Raw genomic sequence first — 20,340 nt, 5'->3', positions numbered from 1 at the left:
GATTCTGGGAAAAACCCCAACAAAACAAATTCTGAGAAGTCACAATTTATAACCTTATATCCAAAGAAAGTTAAAAATCATTGTTTCTATGATGCATCATCACTAATAGTCAAAGCTCCCTTTGACTAATACCATTGACTACTAAAGGCACTTCTGTTCACACCGCAGACGGGAGAGCAAATCTATTTATTAGTCTCCCATTCCTCCTCTTGCCAGACATTACACCATTAGAGTAACTCAAATACTAGGATCAGCTTTATGAAGGGTGCAGGAAGATGCAGCAGCAAAGTTAACAGAGCTCAGCTTATGGTAATGGAATTGGTCTCATAATTAATTATATAATAAAGGGAGCTTTGACTATCAAAAGCTTATACCCCCAAAATCCTCATAATGTCTAAGGTGGTACTGGACTCAAATCTAGCTGTTGTACTGCAGACCTACACAAATACTCTCTGAAATCGGGGGTGTCAAATGTTAGGGTGTCAACCCTAACCCGCTAGCAAGTCTGCTTCCTTCTCCCCTTTACTTCTTTCTGTGTTACAGCTTGCTTTGCCAGGATTTCTCAATTGCACAGAAGCTACAGAGCAAAGCCTCTATTTTCCCCACTGGCTGAGGCTCCTCTGTTGGGGAGGAAGGGGGGGGGAGATATTTGTTTTGATACTGACCAAGAGTGCTAATACTTTAAGCATGTTTTATTTTAGAGGTTTTTTTTAAAAAAAAATTAATTGTGTTTGTCTATGTCCTTTATAAAGTTTATATCTCCGCTACCTGGCATTACATTTTCTAACAGACATGATCCAGCCCAACAAGATCTCGTTTATGTCAGATCAGGCCCTCATAACAAATTAGTTTGACACCCCTGCTCTGAAATGATAGTTCAGAATGGGCTGAAAGCACTTGGGTTGAGTATAAGAACATTTAGTTGTGGTATTTTACATGATTTAAAAAAATAAAATAGAAGGTGCTGAACACATTAACTATATAATGGTCTGGCTTTTTATGAATTACAACCTAACCAACCATGACCGTTAATACAAAGTAGTAGAAATTTAAAACAATTTAAGATGTCATCTTGCCATACAACAAGGCATTATTTTAATAAGTATATAAACCATATTAAGATCATATGCAAAGTACTAGAATAAATGTTATGAAAAAGATAGTGAGGAAAAGTGCATGTACCACTGCTTTTGTATGCAGATGATACTTTGTTATTTTCCCTTTCAGAAATAGGGATGAAAAGGATGTTATCTCACTTTTTAGACTTGTGAATTGAATAAACTGACCTTAAATTTTGATAAATCTAAAATCATGGCTTTTGGGGAAACCTGGAAACCTGTCAAGTGGAATATAAGAGGGAACGGGATTGAACAGGTCAAAAGCTTTATATACCTAGGAGTCTATTTCCACCATAGAGCTCAATGGGTTACCCACAAAAAAGAAGTGATGAAATCTGTGAATTGTAACATACTTGCAATCACTCATTTCTATTATACTAAGGGAAATCAATACATTAGAGTTTTTAACCACAAAATCAGCGCTAAACTGCTTTATGGTATTCCAATCTGGATCACAGCCTGGGGAAGGCAATGTCAAAACACCCTGTAACAAAAAGTCTGCCAAAAAATGTTATATGACATCACCCCATAGATCAGTAACGACTCGGTGCTTGCACAAGGAACTACCTTTACCTTTTCTACAAAGAGAGATACAGACGATCTGTACAGAAGATATAGATCAATAGAATCACACTTTGTTATACACACACAATTTCCATCTTGGATTATTTTCTGAATTATGTCCTAGGTCAAGGTCATCAAAAAAGGTGCATCTACAACATCAATTTTTATTTAAAATTTACTGATATATACTCATTACGGGGTTTCAGAAAATAGTTTCAGCACAGACTGCAAGGAGAACCATTGATTTTCTATCAAATGTTAAAAAGTGAAATACCTCATTAACCCAAAATACTATATTTTTCTTGACTACAGTTCAAACAATTCTATATCTGCAATTGCTCTGACCTCACAAATACTAACAAGTTCTCCATTTTACAACACACAGGATAAATATGACACTTTAAATTCCCAACAAATTGTTTTCCATCCATAAGGATATGCACACTAGTCTTGATTCAGAGGCTCCTGTATGAATGGACCTAGGAGGAGACTGGATTTATACCCTGCCCTTCACTACCCAATGGAGTCTGAGCAGTTTACAATCTCCTTTCCCTTCCTTTCCCCACAACAAAGACCCAGTGAGGTAGGTGGAGCTGAGAGAGCTCTGGCAGAAACTGCTCTTGAGAAGAACAGCTCTGTGAGAACTTGTGATTGACTGACCTTATGTACGGGTGCATGTGGAGGAGTGGGGAATCAAACCCAGTTCTCTCAGATTAGAGTCTTCACACAACCACTACACCAAACTCTGTGCCATGTCAAAGACAAAACTTTGTAGAAAAAGATTTTACTTGCATCCATTACATAATTGTCTCATCCTTATTCACTGGAGTTCAGGGGGGATTCGCTTTTCTATTCTTTCCTCAGAACAACAATGTGAGACTATATGGACAAAAAGACTGTGTGACGGGCACAAGGTCATGCAGTAAAGGCCTAACATCACAACAGAGTTTTATCAGGAATGATCTGACTTAAGTTTTCCAGGTGCAAGGGAGCAAGTTATGCACAGAAAGTGGGCTTAGTTATGCAGAGAAAGCGGGCCTCCTCCTCTTTGCCATTTCCCCAACCTGACATGGCCCTTTGGAGGTGCTACACTGGAACTTCATGATTAAATGGGTCTGTGCTTGCATCTCCCTAGTCCAGTATTCCAGCCTCATCACACCAGTTCTCTGCAGTTCCACTGGAAAAGTAATACTTTTCAAGAACTTTTTAAAAAGCCCTTTGTAATACCAGATGAGATAGTCCAAAATAAAGATGCAGCTTAGCTCCTTGGATTCCTTTCACTGTTGCAGTTTTTCCAGCATTATCAAGACCCACCATGATTAATGTCACCTTCCTTGAATTATACAAAAACAAAAGCACTATTTTCAGACCTTCCCTGAGATGAATGTCACACTATATTTCAGAAACACTTAGAAAGCAGTAGGGAACTGTCACCTCTGAATACTTATGTCTCCATGCTTACAGATGAGAACATATTAAGAAAATCAGAGTTAAGTTCAATCAAATTCTATCACCCCCAAAAATCCTATATTTAACTGGTAATATCTGAGCTTGTAATATACAAGAAGTAACTATATGCATAATGAATTTGTTAGAATACACATCCCTTTATATATAGAACTAGCACATTTTGTAACATTAAATGTTCCTTTACTTCCCCCACCCCATGTAACAGTAAACTAAATTGGAAAGTTTTACTCTAACAAAGCACAACTAGTACTGTCTCTGATTTGCAGATCATCCCCAAACAAAGTACATTGCAGAAGCTCAGTATAGGGCAAATAAACTTTCACTATACAGAACCTTTGCCAAAAGCCCCTGCTTTGATTTCCAAACAGCACTCTTTATTTGTATCTTTCACACCCACTTGCAAAAGCCTAACTGGATATGTTCCAATTTTCTGTTTTTAAAATTCCTTCTGCTTGGCATATTGTCCAAGGAGTTTAGGAGACAACTGGGAATGTTACAAACTGTTCTATTTTCAAACAACCCAATGTTTTTCTCTCTCTCTTTATCCCATTCTTATAGGCCCCCTATCCGTGTACCCTTCTTGTTCATTCACACACTTTCTACCACCAGTTTCTTTCCAATCCTTGGTTATCCTTTCCCTGTCCCACATCTCTGTAGGCCTTCTATCATTAATGTTATGTAAGTCATTAGATAAAGTGAAAATAGTCTTGGATCGTCTCCCACTTACTCCAAAACCAAGTCAATCTGCCTGAATGCAATTATCTTCCCTCACAAACAAGACTCTTGTGGCAACTTAAGGCCAAGAAATTCTTATTCTAGTACAGTTTTCTGGTTCTAGCTAGGCTTCCCAACCCCCCCACCCTGGCGGGGGACCCCCAAATTTGCAGCCTCCTCCCCCGCTCTCCAAAAATCCGGAAGCGGGGGTGGGGGGGTAGGAAGAACATGCGTGTAGGCATCATGTAGTTGTAGAGCTCCTGATCCATTTGTAAAATGTGTGCCTTTAAGGCTGCGCAGGAAATAAGAAGGGCTTCTTTGGAAAGGGTCAGTAATAGTTTCCATGGAGAACGGCCCCTCCCTTTCTTTTGCTTTCGTTTTCACAGCAAGTAGAGTTCTGCAGGAAGAAGATCTAGTAAGTATTTGTGTGTGTGAGAGAGAGAGAGGGAGGGGGCAGGCGATTCCCTGGTTTGGAGGCCCTCCCCCCCTTTAGAAAGCATGGGGGGAGGGAAATGTCTACTGGGCACTCTATTATTCCCTATGGAGAACGATTCCCATAGGAAATAATAGGGAATTGATCCATGGGTATTGGGGGCTCTTGGGGGGCTATTTTTTGAGGTAGAGGCACCAAATTTTTAGTATAGCATCTAGTGCCTCTCCCCAAAATACCCCCCCCCCAGTTTCAAAATGATTGGACCAGAGGGTCCAATTCTATGAGCCCCAAAAGATGGTGCCCCTATCCTTAATTATTTCCTATGGAAGAAAGGCATTTAAAAAGGTGTGCTGTCCCTTTTATATGTGATGGCCAGAACTCCCTTGGAGTTTAATTATGCTTGTCACACCCTTGTTCCTGGCTCCACCCCCAAAGTCCCCAGATTTTTCTTTACTTGGACTTGCAACCCTAGTTCTAGCTCCCAAAGGCTTATATTAGAATAAAAATTAAATTAAAATCAAAAATTAAGAGGTCACAAAATTCTAGCTTTTTCTGCTGCAATAAACTACCCTTACAATATGTTTCATTCTGGCCTCTTAGGAAGTGCTGGCTGATTATGGTCACAATGAAAGACAATTAGCCCAATTTTGGGTAAATTGCTGCACTGAAAGGAAATACTAAGGCAGAAGACTAGGTCCAATTTAAGCTCTGGAGCTTGCATGGCAGAAAAGCAACCTGTAAAGTTTCATTTTGTGCTTTGCCACTTGGAGCATGTATCAAGGTGCTAAGAACAGCTGCACTAAAATGTGGTAATTTTTTAAATGCTTTTATTTATTATTATTTATTATTTTAAATGTATAGCCTGCCCTTTCCCAAATGGGCTCTGGGCAGGTAACAAAATCAAATACATATAATAAAACAATATACAATCTAAAAGCAATATAACAATCTAAAAACAAACTCCAGTTCTGCAGTTGGTAATATCAGTTGCCTCCACTCATTTCATACATCCCCCAGCTGGTATAAGATAAGCTATGTTTAAATATCTCAGAACATAAAACTTAAAAGTAGTGTTTCAATATGATTTTTAATGTTAACTGCTAGTTACGGTCATTAGAAAGGTCACTCTGCACTTACATTCTCCAAGGCCATTTGTTACTTAACATAATCTTAGGCTGAGCTTTGGCAGTTAAACTGGTACAGGAGCTGAGCCTTGGCTCAGATTTAAAGTGTTGGCTAGGGGAGGGGGAAAGGAGGGAGTTAGATACTAGCAAATCTAATTAGATTTTAATCAGCTAATCAAAATACCCAGAACAGTGGCAGCAACATAAATCTATACACACACCTTTTTGGAAGGCAAGGAATCTTCTCCCTTAAGGTCATCCATTCTCCAACTTATTTGGTTTTATTTAAATGCAATTCCAGAAGTTGAATGGGTTATGAAGTTTCAGAATTTTGAAAAATAGTTTTAAATCTGTATACAGGGAAGCAGTTATTTGTAATGAATCAATAATTGTTGTGAAATCTTTTTTGCCGAGCTGTGCATCTGGCCATTAAATCTGATTTTGACAAATTTTAGAGACAGTGATGGGGGAAATGTACCCTTGCCAATATATGCCTTAACTATATCCCTCTCCTCCCAAGCAGAGATAGCACAATGTTTCATACAGCTCTTCACCTGAATGTGTCTGAAAAACTGTAACTATGCAGATTTTAACACAAGCATCACAGTTTCTGTTTTGAACCTTCTGCCCCTCTGCCACATTTTTATTGCTGCTTTGCTGTTTTGGGTCATTATTAGGTAGATTTTTTAAAATTTAATTTGGACTGTCAAAATGACTTATAATAAACAACTGCTTGTTGCAAGTTACTCTGAACACTTAAGATGACTAACAATTAACAAGCATCTTTCAGCAAATCTTTTTTAAAAAACAGCTCCTTGAAACAAAACTACCACTTCAACATAGACTAAGATCAAACAGAATTTCAAACAAGGACCAGCTACCATCCATTTGTCTTTTCACTTATACAGCAAAGCATAGGTCTTCATTGAAATCAGGAGATAGAGATTCTAAATATTTTGCTTGTCCTCTACACAGGAATAATTGCAAGAAAATATAGGTTTAGTCTGGGGACATTCTCCACATACAACAGAATCTCTCTGGAAGACCACCAAGATACTGTGGATGAGACCATTCTAAACTTTTTTTAATTTACCTAACAGGTTCCCTCCACTTCTTTAGCCAGTTGCAGCAATTGGCCATCAGACTATACATCACTATGCAATAGCCATTCAAAGCACTAAATGATTTACAGATGCAGTATGCCGACAGGTCCTGAAGATGCAGTCAAAGATGTACACCATACAACAAAGCAACTCAGTTGCTGTCTTGTGGCTGTAAGAATGAAAAAAGTTACTGTTAATAACCATGCGTGATCAAGCTTTTTCTTTAGCAACAGGAAAGAGTTCCTTCTATAAACCTGGCCAAACTCTGCCTTGCACTGAGCTTCATTCACACAGATGCACAGCTACCCCAGTGAAAAGTGTTGAGGATTGAGAAATAACATTTACATTATAGCAAACCACAAGTGGAGCACTACAATTTGCATCTGGCCAGATATAGATGTGTTTAAGTAAAGCAACACTCTATCCTCAGTGGAATTAGCAGATGAAATCTTGGAAGGAGGAAGGGTGTGTCTAAAATTTACAAACATGCATTCCTTCTCTGGAAAACTTTTGCATCAGGAATCCATGATTTTCATAACATTTTACAGCACACAGCTAAGATGCATGTACTTTGGGAAGTTTGGAGACCAAATTTCCAAGGACCAGTAATCGTAACTACTATCTTAAAAAGCACAGTCATGAAAGATCTCTTATACACACACTACTATTCAGTTAGAAATCAGAAGTGCAAGATTCTTTTAAGATAATTCCTGTGAAATTTTTAATCACAGCCACAAAATCCTTCTGCAAACAACTACTTGGTTTTCTTGTATGGCTCCTTGTGCCACATGGATTATAGTCACTTTAGCCTTCTGAAAGCTGCTTTATACATACATCAAAAAGTAAAACAAAAAACCCCATAAACGCGGCAAACACAAATCCCTTTGTAAGCGCTCTCAACACAGAAATGCGATTGGCTGAAGCTCCCTTCAACAGCCTACAGGCCATCCCCTCTCGCTATGGTATAAATCTCACTGAACTCAACGAGGCTTACTTAAAAGTAACCGAGGCTAGGCTTGGGCTATGTTTCTAGGCTGAACTTGCTGTTTGCATCCCTACACCGAGATATCAGTGCTCTGCAACATACAAACGTACCTCTGTCAGCCAACAATGAGCAAGCTTTTGAGGCGCGCGAGGAACAGTATCCTCACCTGCAACAAACCACCCCCTTACCCAGTTTTTAGCACCAAAGTTGGCGCAGAATAAGCAATGCCAATGTCCAGCAACAGATTTCGGCCACTCTCAGCAGCACAGAGCAGTCCACGGCTCACATCACGGCCAGCCTCACGGCAAGGCCTGCTCTCTTTCAGCCAAAAGTGACCCAAAGCTGCCACGCAGGGCCTTAGATAGATAGATAGATAAATTTATTGTCATTGTTCTCAACAAAAAGAGAGCAACGAAATGAGGTGCTCTTCCACAAAACATACCAACACATCAAACACACATATTCATACCATTTAAATACATCTAAAACCATTTAAACCATTTAAACCATTTAAATACATCTAAAACAGATAAACATTCATAAAACCATTAAAACCATTTAAACCATTCAAATATATCTAAAATAGGAAGTCCTTCCCCCTTCTATTCCAGCCTCCCGCCGCCCCCCATTCAGTACCTTCAAAGCGGCCATAGACTCAGACAGAGTGAGCACCGGACCTTCCAATTGGTCACGTGACACTATTCCCTATGCCAATCCTCCCCCCATGTGACTCTGGTGAAGACCTCCCATTGGTCGGACTAGAGAGTAGTCCAATAACAACGGAGCATCAAAGGTACGCGTAACCAGGTTGGTTGCCAATGGTTACAAAAGAGTGATGGAGGGTGGGCCAGAAGAGTAGTGGGAGAAGCAAAGCGCCAATGGAAAGTGAATGATTTGGATTGATGGCTACCCACCAAAGATTGGTTCCTACGAAAGCGAGGATAGAATTCCGGCGAGTGCTAAGCGGTGGACATGTGGGGTAAAGCTGCTTGAACACATGCAGTTAGCTACCTTCGTTTATCAAGGCCAGCTTTGTGTACTCTAACTGGCAGCAACTCCCAGGTTCTCAGAGTGAGCCTCTTTCACATCACTGCCTTAGCATTTTTCAACTGCCAATTGAATGTGGGACCTTCTGCCTGTAAAACCATAGCTCAGCGCCAAGGCTAGGCTTTTGATTGAGCAATCTTAGAAGGCAACTGAATTACCACCAAATGTCCAAGAATGGTTTGGGAAGGTCTGCTTTGTGATGTTAACCAAAATAAATTATCTGTGTATAAATATATTTGGGAAAGAAGTGACTATAAACCTGAGCAACTTTTATACCAATGATGAACATTTAATATTGGGGTAACAATAAAATTAACAACCTGCAGCAAGAAATAAGAGTAGTTGGATAATAATATTGGGTGTGCAGCAAGAAGTAATAGTAAGTAATGCTGGTGGTATACCTAGAAACTATCAGAATTATGGTACTTTGGTATACCAAGCCTTATTTAAGTTTAATATTGTCTGTTGAAGCATAATTAAGGAGATGTCCAGTAGTATTTTAAAGGCTAATAAATTATTCTCCAGGTTGAATTTTTGTGAGTCTGAGTCATTGGCTACATGCCCATCCAAAGCAGCTACGTTTATATGTAAGTGTTTAGGCAACCAAAAAAAAAGGGGGTGGGAGGATTACAAGGAGAATGCCCTGTTCTTGTAACTCTCATTTACTCGTACTTTTTTATGTGAAAAAGGAATTCTTTTTTGCTTTATGATCTCAAAACCCACACTTCTGGTGTTTAGAAACTGTACAAGGGTATTTACAGCTTTATCTGAAAGCAAAAAAAAAAAAAAAAATGGCTTTCAGTGCCCTTCTAAACTTTGAAGTCAGTTTAGGGTTGCACTGCAAATCTAGTGACAGCCAACCCTGCTATATCTGTAGCAGAAAGAGCACTGTGAAGGAGACATGTTGGCTATAGAATCAAGTTGGAAGGTACCTCCAGGGTCATCTAGTCCAACCCCCTGCACAATGCAGGAAACTCACAAATACCTCCCCCTACATTCACAGGATCTTCATTGCTGTCAGATGGCCATCTAGCCTCTGTTTAAAAACTTCCAAGGAAGGAGAGCCCACCACCTCCTGAGGAAGCCTGTTCCACTGAGGAACTGCCCTAACGGTCAGGAAGGGAGCCAGTTTGGTGTAGTGGTTAAGTGCTCGGACTCTTATCTGGGAGAACCGGGTTTGATTCCCCACTCCTCCACTTGAACCTGCTGGGATGGCCTTGGGTCAGCTGTAGCTCTGGCAGAGGTTTTCCTTGAAAGGGCAGCTTCTGGGAGAGCTCTCTCAGCCCCACCCACCTCACAGGGTGTCTGTTGTGGGGGAGGAAGGTAAAGAAGATTGTGAGCCGCTCTGAGACTCTTTGGAGTGGAGGGCGGGATATAAATCCAATATCTTCTTCATCTTCTAATGTTGAGCCAGAAACTTTTGATTTAATTTCATCCCATTAGTTCTGTTCTTCTGGGGCCACAGAAAACAATTCCACATCATCCTCTATATCAGGGTTTCCCAAACTCCCCCCCCCCCACCATGGCCCAGTTATTTTTACACTTCTTCATAGTGGCTCACTAAAATTCGAGCCAGGAGACAGGAAAGCCTGCCTCTTTCTTCTGTAGAGGTCTCCAATGAAAACAGAGCTCAGGCTTTGCAGCTTGTATCAGTCTTCAAGCTTAGCTTTTCTTTGCACAATACAGAGACGCTGGGGAATGGAAGGAAGGAAAACAGAGCTCAGGCTTTGCAGTCTGTGTCAGTCTTCAAGCCTAGCTTTTCTCTGCACAACAGAGAGATGGGAAAGGAAGGAAGCAGAGAAGAGCTCATGCTTTGCTGGGGGCGGGGCTAGCTTTGGCTTTCCTTATGACCCGGTATTGAGGCTTCTGTGGCCCAGTACCGGGTCATGACCCTGCAAATGGGAAACACTGCTCTATATGACAGCCCTTCAGGTACTTGAAGATGATATCACCTCTCAGCCTCCTCCTCTCCAGGCTAAACATGCCCAGCTCCTTCAATCTTTCTTCATAGGACTTGGTCTCCAGACCCCTCACCATGGGGCTATCATTTACATAACAGGAATATTGGAACAGTAAAGAAAGACTCACCAAGGAAAATCCTATTCAATCCTAGGGGAGGGGGGGAAAAGTTGCGATTTGGCAACATGCAGCTTAAAGCATAATCAAAACAACAAATAGTTTTGTTGTGTTGTATGAGTTAACATATCTATTGTGATATAAGCTTTTGTGCCACAACATTTATAACTGGCTGCAGCCGATTAACAGAGGGTAATGTTGCTCTTGGGGAAGGAAGGCAGCATGGTATAGCCCAATGTCAGAAGTTTAAACAGGGTCAGTACTTGGAAGGGAGACATCCAAGGAACACTCTGCAGAAGAAGGCAATAGCAAACCACCTCTGCTTAACCACTTGCCTTGAAACCCTGTGAGGTCACCATACATCAGCACTTTACATATACACATACTTTATGTATACACACACAGTGTTGCTATTCTAATAGGTGGCACTACATCCACAACTAGGTAACCAGATTCTACTCTTTCTCCATGTGTTTTTTTTAGTTCAGCATCTATTTTGAACTGCTCTCAGAAATAGATATAGGAGGGCAATCGTGTTGGTCTGAAGCAGTACAACAGATTTTGATCCAGTGGCATCTCTAAGACCAACAAAATTTATTCAAGGTATGAGCTTTCATGTGCACACACATTTCTTCAGATACATAGAAATGGAAGCTAACATTTCATATACCGTATATAGGTAGATGCCTCTACATAGGTTAACAGCAAATTAGCATACACCTTAATGAAGATGTTTTTGACATAAGCATACATTAAATAGCAATAACAAGCTAAGGTTACAGGTCACAATATGTTTGGATTTAATTACAGGGGAAACAGACGCAATAAATATGTTAAAGACTAATGTGTAAAAGTATCTTTCTTAATTGTTAAGATAAATTGAAACTCTGCTGTTATGCACCATTCATCTCCTCTTGTGCATGGAGTTAGCTGACAGCATCCTTTCCTTCAAGGTAGGGTGCTATGTTATGATGGAAGAATATATTCCAACATTCATTGCATTACATTTCATTCACTATTTCAATATACTATTCCCAAAAAGAAATGCACTAGAATGCAGAGGATGTTTAGCCATTCTTGGTAAGTATACTTATGCAAGGACTCTATGAGTTTAGTATATGAAACAAGAAACCAATATTCCTGTTAAGTCCTGGGGGGTTGTTCTGAGTTTTGTAATAATTTGTAGATCAGCAGTTTCCCTTTTGTCTGTTCCTGAAGTTCTTTTGTGATAAAACAGCTACTCCTCACCCTCAGTAATACAACTTCTAATTTGAACATGAACACTGGTACCAAAGCTTGCAGTAAACCCAAATGCCAACTTTGCTGCCACATACAACCAGACAACACAATCACTGGACCAAATATCAACTACCATATCAGGCTCATTTACTTGCTCATCTTCTAACATAGTATATGCCATTAAATGCCAACAATGCCCTTTGGTTCTCTACATATGGCAAACAGGACAAACCCTACACCAAAGGATAATGAACACAAATCTGACATCAGGAATCACAAGACTGAGAAACTTGTCAGAGAATACTTCAGTCTTCCAAAACATTCAATAAGTGATCTCAAAGTACCTGTTTTATTACAGGTACTAGCAGTTAAGCCCATTATAGGAAGGAGTACAACGGGCCCTAGAAAAATATGGGGAGGGGGGTGATGAATATGTAGGTGGTAGGAAGGAAGATAGACAAACAGAATGAAAGAAAAAGAGAGAAAGAAAAAAATAATGAGAAAGAATGGTAGGGAAAAGATGGGGAGAAAAGAGTGAGAGAAAGAAAAATGAAGAAAGGTAGACAGAATTAAATAAAAAGGAAGACAGACAGTCAGAGAAAAGAATGAGAGAAAGAACAGAAGGGAGAGGTGAAAAAAGAGGAGGAGAGTGATAAAAAATGAGAAGAAGAAAGATAGAATGAAAGAAAAGACAAGAGAGACAGAATGAGAGGAAGGAAGAGAGGGAGTTATGGAAAAGTTGGGGAGAAAGGAGTGAAAGAAAGGAAAATCAAAGGAAAGAAGGAAGACAGAAAGGTAGGAAGGTAAGTAGCCATTAGAAGCTTCCCTTTCACCCCCTCCCACTTGTAGGTGGGGGGGGGAGCAAAAGGGGGCCTTTCAATGGCTCCCTGCCTCTTAAAGCAAGCAGCTGATAGGCAGACCCACTCTGCTGGTGGTTGTAAGAGGCAGGGAATCATTGCAAGCTTCCCTTTTGCTCCCTCCCACTTGCAGGCGGTGGGAAAGTGAAAGGAAGTGCATTCCATCACATGGGGCCCTAGGACAGAATAGACTCCATTATATCTTATGGGTCCATAAGACATAATGAACTCCATTCTGTGCTATCAGCCCATAGGACAGAATGGACTGCATTGTATCCTATGAGCTCATAGGACAGAATGGAGTCCTTTCCATCCCATGGGCCCATAGGATACAATGGAGTCCATTCTGTCTAGTGGGCTCATAGTATAGAATGGATTCCAATCTCTCCAGTGAGCCCACAGAACAGAATGGAGTCCATTCTGTCCTGATGGGATAGAATGGAGTCCATTGTCTCCTGTGGACCCATAGGGCAGAATAGAGCTCATTCTATCATATGAGCCCACTGTAGCCTAATTTGAATAGAAAGAGTGAAGAGTATTTGCAGGTGGAAAGGAGGCTTAATACATTGTATAGTGCCAGTCTGTTTATCTGCTGCTGTTGAACTGGCCCCTCACTGCTGTAAATGAACACACCTTTTGTGTCAGATGAAAAGAAGTAACTGCTATTGTTTGTCACATGAACATGTCTCTCACAGTTTGTTTGCTTCACTGATTGCTTTGTGGCAGCATTGTTGGGGGTGGGGAGACGGATAGTCCCAGACTTCCTACAACGGACCCTGAGGAGATGCAGTCGTGATCAGTAAGCCCTGAGAAGAAACTTTCAGCAGAGAACTGTCTCCCTCAGAGGTCAATTGCCCCACTGATGGACCTCTTGATGGGACCTGGGTTTTTTGGCCACTGTGTGACACAGAGTGTTGGACTGGATGGGCCATTGGCCTGATCCAACATGGCTTCTCTTATTTCTTATGTTCTTAGTGGCCATCTGGTGGGGTTCTCGCTTGACGGGGCTGGTGGTGGACGAGGAGAGCAGAGTCAGCCAATGGCACACCAGGGACAGAGTGAGAGCCAATTCTGTGTAGCCCACATCCAACCAATGAAAATCCTTCGATTTGCCACCACAGTAGGGCTTTTATTATCTAAAGGATTACATCAGAACTATATACAGCACCATTAAAAGTACTTCCTAATACCTTCCACAACTTTGGTTTTAACTTGAATTCTTTTTTTTATACTGTCCAGGGTTGTCCAGCAATCATGAGTGCCCCCCCCAACTTCCTGCCCAGGATTTAGAGGTGGAGAATCCTCAGGGAGGATCTTTGGAGGTTCTCCTTGCCTCTGTCACCTCTCTACAAAGGCACTACATGATGCCTTATAAGTATACCTAAATTCAGTTACTGTATTATTAATAAATAACAGTAATTTTGTGTTCTATCTTCCAGTCCAAAGTGTGAATGTTCACCTAAGCAATACTGAGAGGAGGCAGAGGCGAATGTAGAGGGAAATTGCCCCTGTATAAATTGATGGTGCGGTCTCATTTGGAATACTGTGTACAATTCTGGTCACCGCACCTCAAAAAGGATATTATAGCAGTGGAAAAAGTCCAGAAAAGGGCAACTAGAATGATTAAAGGGTCGGAACACTTTCCCTATGAAGAAAGGTTAAAACGCTTGGGGCTTTTTAGCTTGGAGAAACGTCGACTGCGGGGTGACATGATATTTACAAGATTATGCATGGGATGGAGAAAGTAGAGAAATAAGTACTTTTCTCCCTTTCTCACAATACAAGAACTCGTGGGCATTCGATGAAATTGCTGAGCAGTCAGGTTAAAACAGATAAAAGGAAGTACTTCTTCACCCAAAGGGTGATTAACATGTGGAATTCACTGCCACAGGAGGTGGTGGCAGCTACAAGCATAGCCAGCTTCAAGAGGGGGTTAGATAAAAATATGTAGTAGTAGAGCTCCATCAATGGCTATTAGCCACAGTGTGTATATATATGTATATATAATATTTTTGGCCACTGTGTGACTCAGAGTGTTGAACTGGATGGGCCATTGGCCTGATCCAACATGGCTTCTCTTATGTTCTTATGGTCTGTCAAATGAGCTGCCAGGACTGCAAGTTGCAGTGGAGCTCCAGCCTAGGGTGACCATAATGTCTGAAGGCCAGCCAGGGACACCTGGGGGGGGGGGAGGTAGGGGTGTGCGCGCGCAAAGCGCGCCGCCGGAAACAGGAGGTGACGTCACTTCCGGTGATGTCATGCCACCGCCGGAAGCAGGAAGTGACACCACTTCCTGTGACATCATTTCCCCGCGTCACCTGCCGGAAACGGGAAGTGACATCACTTCCTCTGGCATCACTTCCCCCAAATGACATCATTTCCCCCAAATGCCACTGCCGGAAACAGGAAGTGACTTCACAGCACTTCCTGTGACGTCCCCAAAAATCCCCCAAATATCACTGCCGGAAACAATTTTGTTCTCAAATCCTGTATATACTTCATCAGTATATGGGATAAGGCACTTTCTCAACTGTGCTGCATAATGCAGCCTATTTATTTTGTCCTGTTTGCTCTGTTGGCTCTATCTGCGCCACCTTCATCACTTTCGGGGTGTGGATCCCCCAGTGGGGTGGTCTCCCGACTCCCTCCGCCGGCTGTTTCTGATAGCCCTGCGCCCCCTCTTTCATTTGATATGTGTCCCGTGCGGGTGCCACCCTCCCACCGGGAGATGCCGCAAAATGAGCCCCCTTGAGGCTTATGGCGGCAGGGCTCGGGGGAAGCGAGCTAGACTGCTGTTCACTAATAACACAGGTCGAGATGCAGGACAGGAACCCGGAAGTGACCGACAGGCTGCTTCAGCAGGCCGCTGCGCCGGCCCCCTGGGCCCTACAACGATGGGACCGATGCCACAGGGACGGGCTCGAAACACTCTATAACCCCTCAAAAGAACAGCAGTCTAGCTCGCTTCCCCCGAGCCCTGCCGCCATAAGCCTCAAGGGGGCTCATTTTGCGGCATCTCCCGGCGGGAGGGTGGCACCCGCACGGGACACATATCAAATGAAAGAGGGGGCGCAGGGCTATCAGAAACAGCCGGCGGAGGGAGTCGGGAGACCACCCCACTGGGGGATCCGCACCCCGAAAGTGATGAAGGTGGCGCAGATAGAGCCAACAGAGCAAACAGGACAAAATAAATAGGCTGCATTATGCAGCACAGTTGAGAAAGTGCCTTATCCCATATACTGATTAAGTAAATACAGGATCTGAGAACAAAATTGCACCAGAAGACACAAACACAAAGCTCCCTTACACTGAATCAGTGCTTGGGTCCACCAAAGTCAGTATTGTCCACTCCAGTCACAAACACAAAGCTCCCTTACACTGAATCAGTGCTTGGGTCCACCAAAGTCAGTATTGTCACATAAGAACATAAGAGAAGCCATGTTGGATCAGGCCAATGGCCCATCCAGTCCAACACTCTGCGTCACATAAGAACATAACAGAAGCCCTGTTGGATCAGGCCAGTGGCCCATCCAGTCCAACACTCTGCATCACATAAGAACATAAGAGAAGCCCTGTTGGATCAGACCAGTGGCCCATCCAGTCCAACACTCTGCGTCACATAAGAACATAAGAGAAGCCCTGTTGGATCAGGCCAGTGGCCCATCCAGTCCAACACTCTGCGTCACATAAGAACATAACAGAAGCCCTGTTGGATCAGGCCAGTGGCCCATCCAGTCCAACACTCTGCGTCACATAAGAACATAAGAGAAGCCCTGTTGGATCAGGCCAGTGGCCCATCCAGTCCAACACTCTGCGTCACATAAGAACATAACAGAAGCCCTGTTGGATCAGGCCAGTGGCCCATCCAGTCCAACACTCTGCGTCACATAAGAACATAAGAGAAGCCCTGTTGGATCAGGCCAGTGGCCCATCCAGTCCAACACTCTGTGTCACATAAGAACATAACAGAAGCCCTGTTGGATCAGGCCAGTGGCCCCTCCAGTCCAACACTCTGTGTCACATAAAAATATAAGAGAAGCCCTGTTGCATCAGGCCAGTGGCCCCTCCAGTCCAACACTCTGTGTCACATAAGAACATAAGAGAAGCCCTGTTGGATCAGGCCAGTGGCCCCTCCAGTCCAACACTCTGTGTCACATAAGAACATAAGGAGGGAAGGGAAGGGAAGGGAAGGGAAGGGAAGGGAGGGGAGGGAGGGAGGGAGGGAGGGAGGGAGGAAGGAAGGAAGGAAGGAAGGAAGGAAGGAAGGAAGGAAGGAAGGAAGGAAGGAAGGAAGGAAGGAAGGAAGGAAGGAAGGAAGGAAGGAAGGAAGGAAGGAAGGAAGGAGGGAGGGAGGGAGGGAAGGAAGGAAGGAAGGAAGGAAGGAAGGAAGGGGGAGGGAGGGAGGGAGGGAAGGAAGAAAGGAAGGAAGGAAGGGAGGGAGGAGGGAGGGAAGGAAGGAAGGAAGGGAAGGGAGTGAGGGAAGGAAGGGAGGGAAGGAAGGAAGAAAGGAAGGAAGGGAGGAGGGAGGGAAGGAAGGGAAGGAAGGAAGGAAGGGAGGGAGGGAGGAAGGAAGGGAGGGAGGGAGGAGGGAGGGAGGGAAGAAAGGAAGGCCGCCCCCTGCCCCCCCCCCCGTGCTTTCGGCCCCCTTACCTGATTCCAGGGCGGCGGAGAGTCCGGCGGCGGCGGCCTCGCGGCACGGGAGGGAGCTGCCGGCGCTGGCCTCTGGAGGCCTCCAGGGACCAGCGCCGGGCCTCTCCGCTACCGGCGCTGGCCTCTGGAGGCCTCCAGGGACCAGCGCCGGGTGCTCCGCGGCTTCCCCGCGGCCTCCGCTGGTCCCTGGAGGCCCTCCAGAGACTCTGGAGGGCCTCCAGGGACCAGCGGAGGCCGCGGGGAAGCCTTCGCTGGCCGGCGCTGGTCCCGGAAGGCCTTCCAGAGCCTCTGGAAGGCCTTCTGGGACCAGCGCCGGGTGCTCCGCGGCTTCCCCGCGACCTCCTCTGGTCCCTGGAGGCCCTCCAGAGATTCTGGAGGGCCTCCAGGGACCAGCGGAGGCCGCGGGGAAGCCTTCGCTGGCCGGCGCTGGTCCCGGAAGGCCTTCCAGAGCCTCTGGAAGGCCTTCCGGGACCAGCGCCGGGTGCCCCGCGGCCTCCGCTGGTCCCTGGAGGCCCTCCAGAGTCTCTGGAGGGCCTCCAGGGACCAGCGGAGGCCGCGGGGAAGCCTTCGCTGGCCGGCGCTGGTCCCGGAAGGCCTTCCAGAGGCTCTGGAAGGCCTTCCGGGACCAGCGCCGGGTGCCCCGCGGCCTCCGCTGGTCCCTGGAGGCCCTCCAGAGACTCTGGAGGGCCTCCAGGGACCAGCGGAGGCCGCGGGGAAGCCTTCGCTGGCCGGCGCTGGTCCCGGAAGGCCTTCCAGAGGCTCTGGAAGGCCTTCCGGGACCAGCGCCGGGTGCCCCGCGGCCTCCCCGCGGCCTCCGCTGGTCCCTGGAGGCCCTCCAGAGACTCTGGAGGGCCTCCAGGGACCAGCGGAGGCCGCGGGGAGGCCTTCGCTGGCCGGCGCTGGTCCCGGAAGGCCTTCCAGAGGCTCTGGAAGGCCTTCCGGTACCAGCGCCAGGTGCCCCGCGGCCTCCCCGCGGCCTCCGCTGGTCCCTGGAGGCCCTCCAGAGACTCTGGAGGGCCTCCAGGGACCAGCGGAGGCCGCGGGGAAGCCTTCGCTGGCCGGCGCTGGTCCCTGGAGGCCCTCCAGAGACTCTGGGGGGCCTCCAGGGACCAGCGGAGGCCGCGGGGTGGCCTTCGCTGGCCGGCGCTGGTCCCGGAAGGCGCAGGGACGATCCCTCCCTCACTCGCCGCCTTCCCCGCCGGCGCCCGCGGCCCACCGCCTCCGGGGCTGGCTAAACCGGGACCTTTAATGGTCCCGGTATAGGCAGCCCGGGAGCCGGGATTGGGTGGCCAGAACCGGGAATGTCCCGGGAGACCGGGACGGTCTGGCCACCCTACTCCAGCCTCACAATTGACTGGGGGGTATTATTTTGTCATTAGTGTTTTGCAGTTGTTAGTTTTGGGCAGAGGTTGAGTATTTATTTTCCCATTCTGTAAGCCCCATGGTGCAGAGTAGTAAAGCTGCAGTATTGCAATCCTAAGCCTCTGCTCACTATCTGAGTTCAATCCTGGTGGAAGCTGGGTTCAGTTAGCTGGTTCGAGGTTGACTCAGTCTTCCATCCTTCCAAGGTAGGTAAAATGAGTACCCAGCTTGCTGGAGGGGGAAGTGTAGATGACTGGGGAAGGCAATGGCAAACAACCCTGTAAAAAGTCTGCCGTGAAAACGCTGTGAAAGTGACATCACCCCAGAGTCGGAAGCAACTGGTGCTTGCACAGGGGACTACCTTTAAATAGTTCCTAGCTTGGGTTGTGAGTGGGAAGTACATTGTAAAAAAATCGGGGAGAGTACCTTTTTGGTTTGTTATTGGGAAAAAGAAAACAATTTAAATTCTTTACCTGATTCTTTAAGTCACTTTATTGTTATAATACAGGAAAGAAAATAATTTTGGCTAGGGCTCAAAATATACCTTTTTCCAGCCCACACAAGAATGTTTCTTGCCTCCACCTCTGCTCCTTGTGTCAAGCGTACCAGAGGTTGCTTGGGTGCTGGTGAGATGTTGTTCATTTTAAGTGTTGGCTTTTGATACAGCTCAAGAGTTCTTAGCATAACAAAGAGCAGCAGTGCTGCCAGCTCCTGTTTCACTGGAGACTCCAGAGTGCAAACAAGATGCTTGAGCCTGTGAGGAAGAAGTGGGGAGAGGTGTGTCTTGTGATTAAAGTGTTTTGCATATCCTGAAGGAGTTTACCAAGCTTCTTGAGGGCATCCACAGCAGCCATCACAAAATTCACGTTCCACTGCATCAATTCCTGAAAAGCCATCCTGTCACACTCTTCCTCCTCAAGCATCTCTTTAAGTCTTTGCTCCTCTATTTACATCCATCACATATTCTGGAATGCAGCCTTGCCCTGGTCACACTTTTCCTTCTCCAGTATTTTCTCTGACATCTCATTTAAAATTGCTACTTAGAGCTTCCTGTTTCAGGAATATGAAAGTCAGGTTGCTGGAGATAACTCTGCCAGTGAAAGTGCTCTGCCCTTCTCCACAACATCCCGTAGGAACATAGAAAAGAAGTATATGATTAACCCTTAATTTAATTTGGTATTTTAAAAATGATGTCTGAACCCATAGTTGATGCACATTACATTTAATACTGCCCTTGTGAGGTGGGTAAAGTCTCACCTACACCATTGGGATCAGTGAACGAAAGTGTGATTGTGAACTGTCCAACACTTTTGTCTATTGGTGTGACTAGTTGTGGGGGTGTATCCTAAAGAAAGGGGACCTCAACCTTTCTGAGCCTTAAAATAGCACAATGGCTGGTGTTGTCATGAACAAACCAAATTAAATGTATAATTATCCACTATGTTTCAAGCTGCTGCCAAAGCCGAAAAATATTTATGATGTCAATGCAAAATTACCTGCACAAGGCAAGGTTAACCACTAACTTCTTTTCCCCAAGTGGTCAATGTGGGTGGCGTAGCCCACGAAAAAATGCTTGACAATGGTGATTCTTTGCACAT

General features: G+C 44.9%; 1 long non-coding RNA gene across 1 annotated transcript; it reads right to left on the bottom strand.

Moving 5' to 3' along the window:
• Positions 1-2,926: 2,926 nt before the first annotated feature.
• LOC132590774 (uncharacterized) lies at positions 2,927-7,831 on the bottom strand. The gene is made up of 3 exons (XR_009556766.1): positions 7,700-7,831; positions 6,517-6,695; positions 2,927-3,015 (listed from the first exon to the last, which is right to left on the bottom strand). It is a non-coding gene; the product is annotated as an uncharacterized LOC132590774 (long non-coding RNA).
• Between the last annotated feature and the right edge of the window lie 12,509 nt (positions 7,832-20,340).

Source organism: Heteronotia binoei, unplaced genomic scaffold (assembly GCF_032191835.1).
Source record: "Heteronotia binoei isolate CCM8104 ecotype False Entrance Well unplaced genomic scaffold, APGP_CSIRO_Hbin_v1 ptg000685l, whole genome shotgun sequence".
Taxonomy (NCBI): domain Eukaryota; kingdom Metazoa; phylum Chordata; class Lepidosauria; order Squamata; family Gekkonidae; genus Heteronotia; species Heteronotia binoei.
The sequence above is the reverse complement of the archived record's forward strand: the minus strand, read 5'-3'. Positions and strand labels throughout refer to the sequence as shown.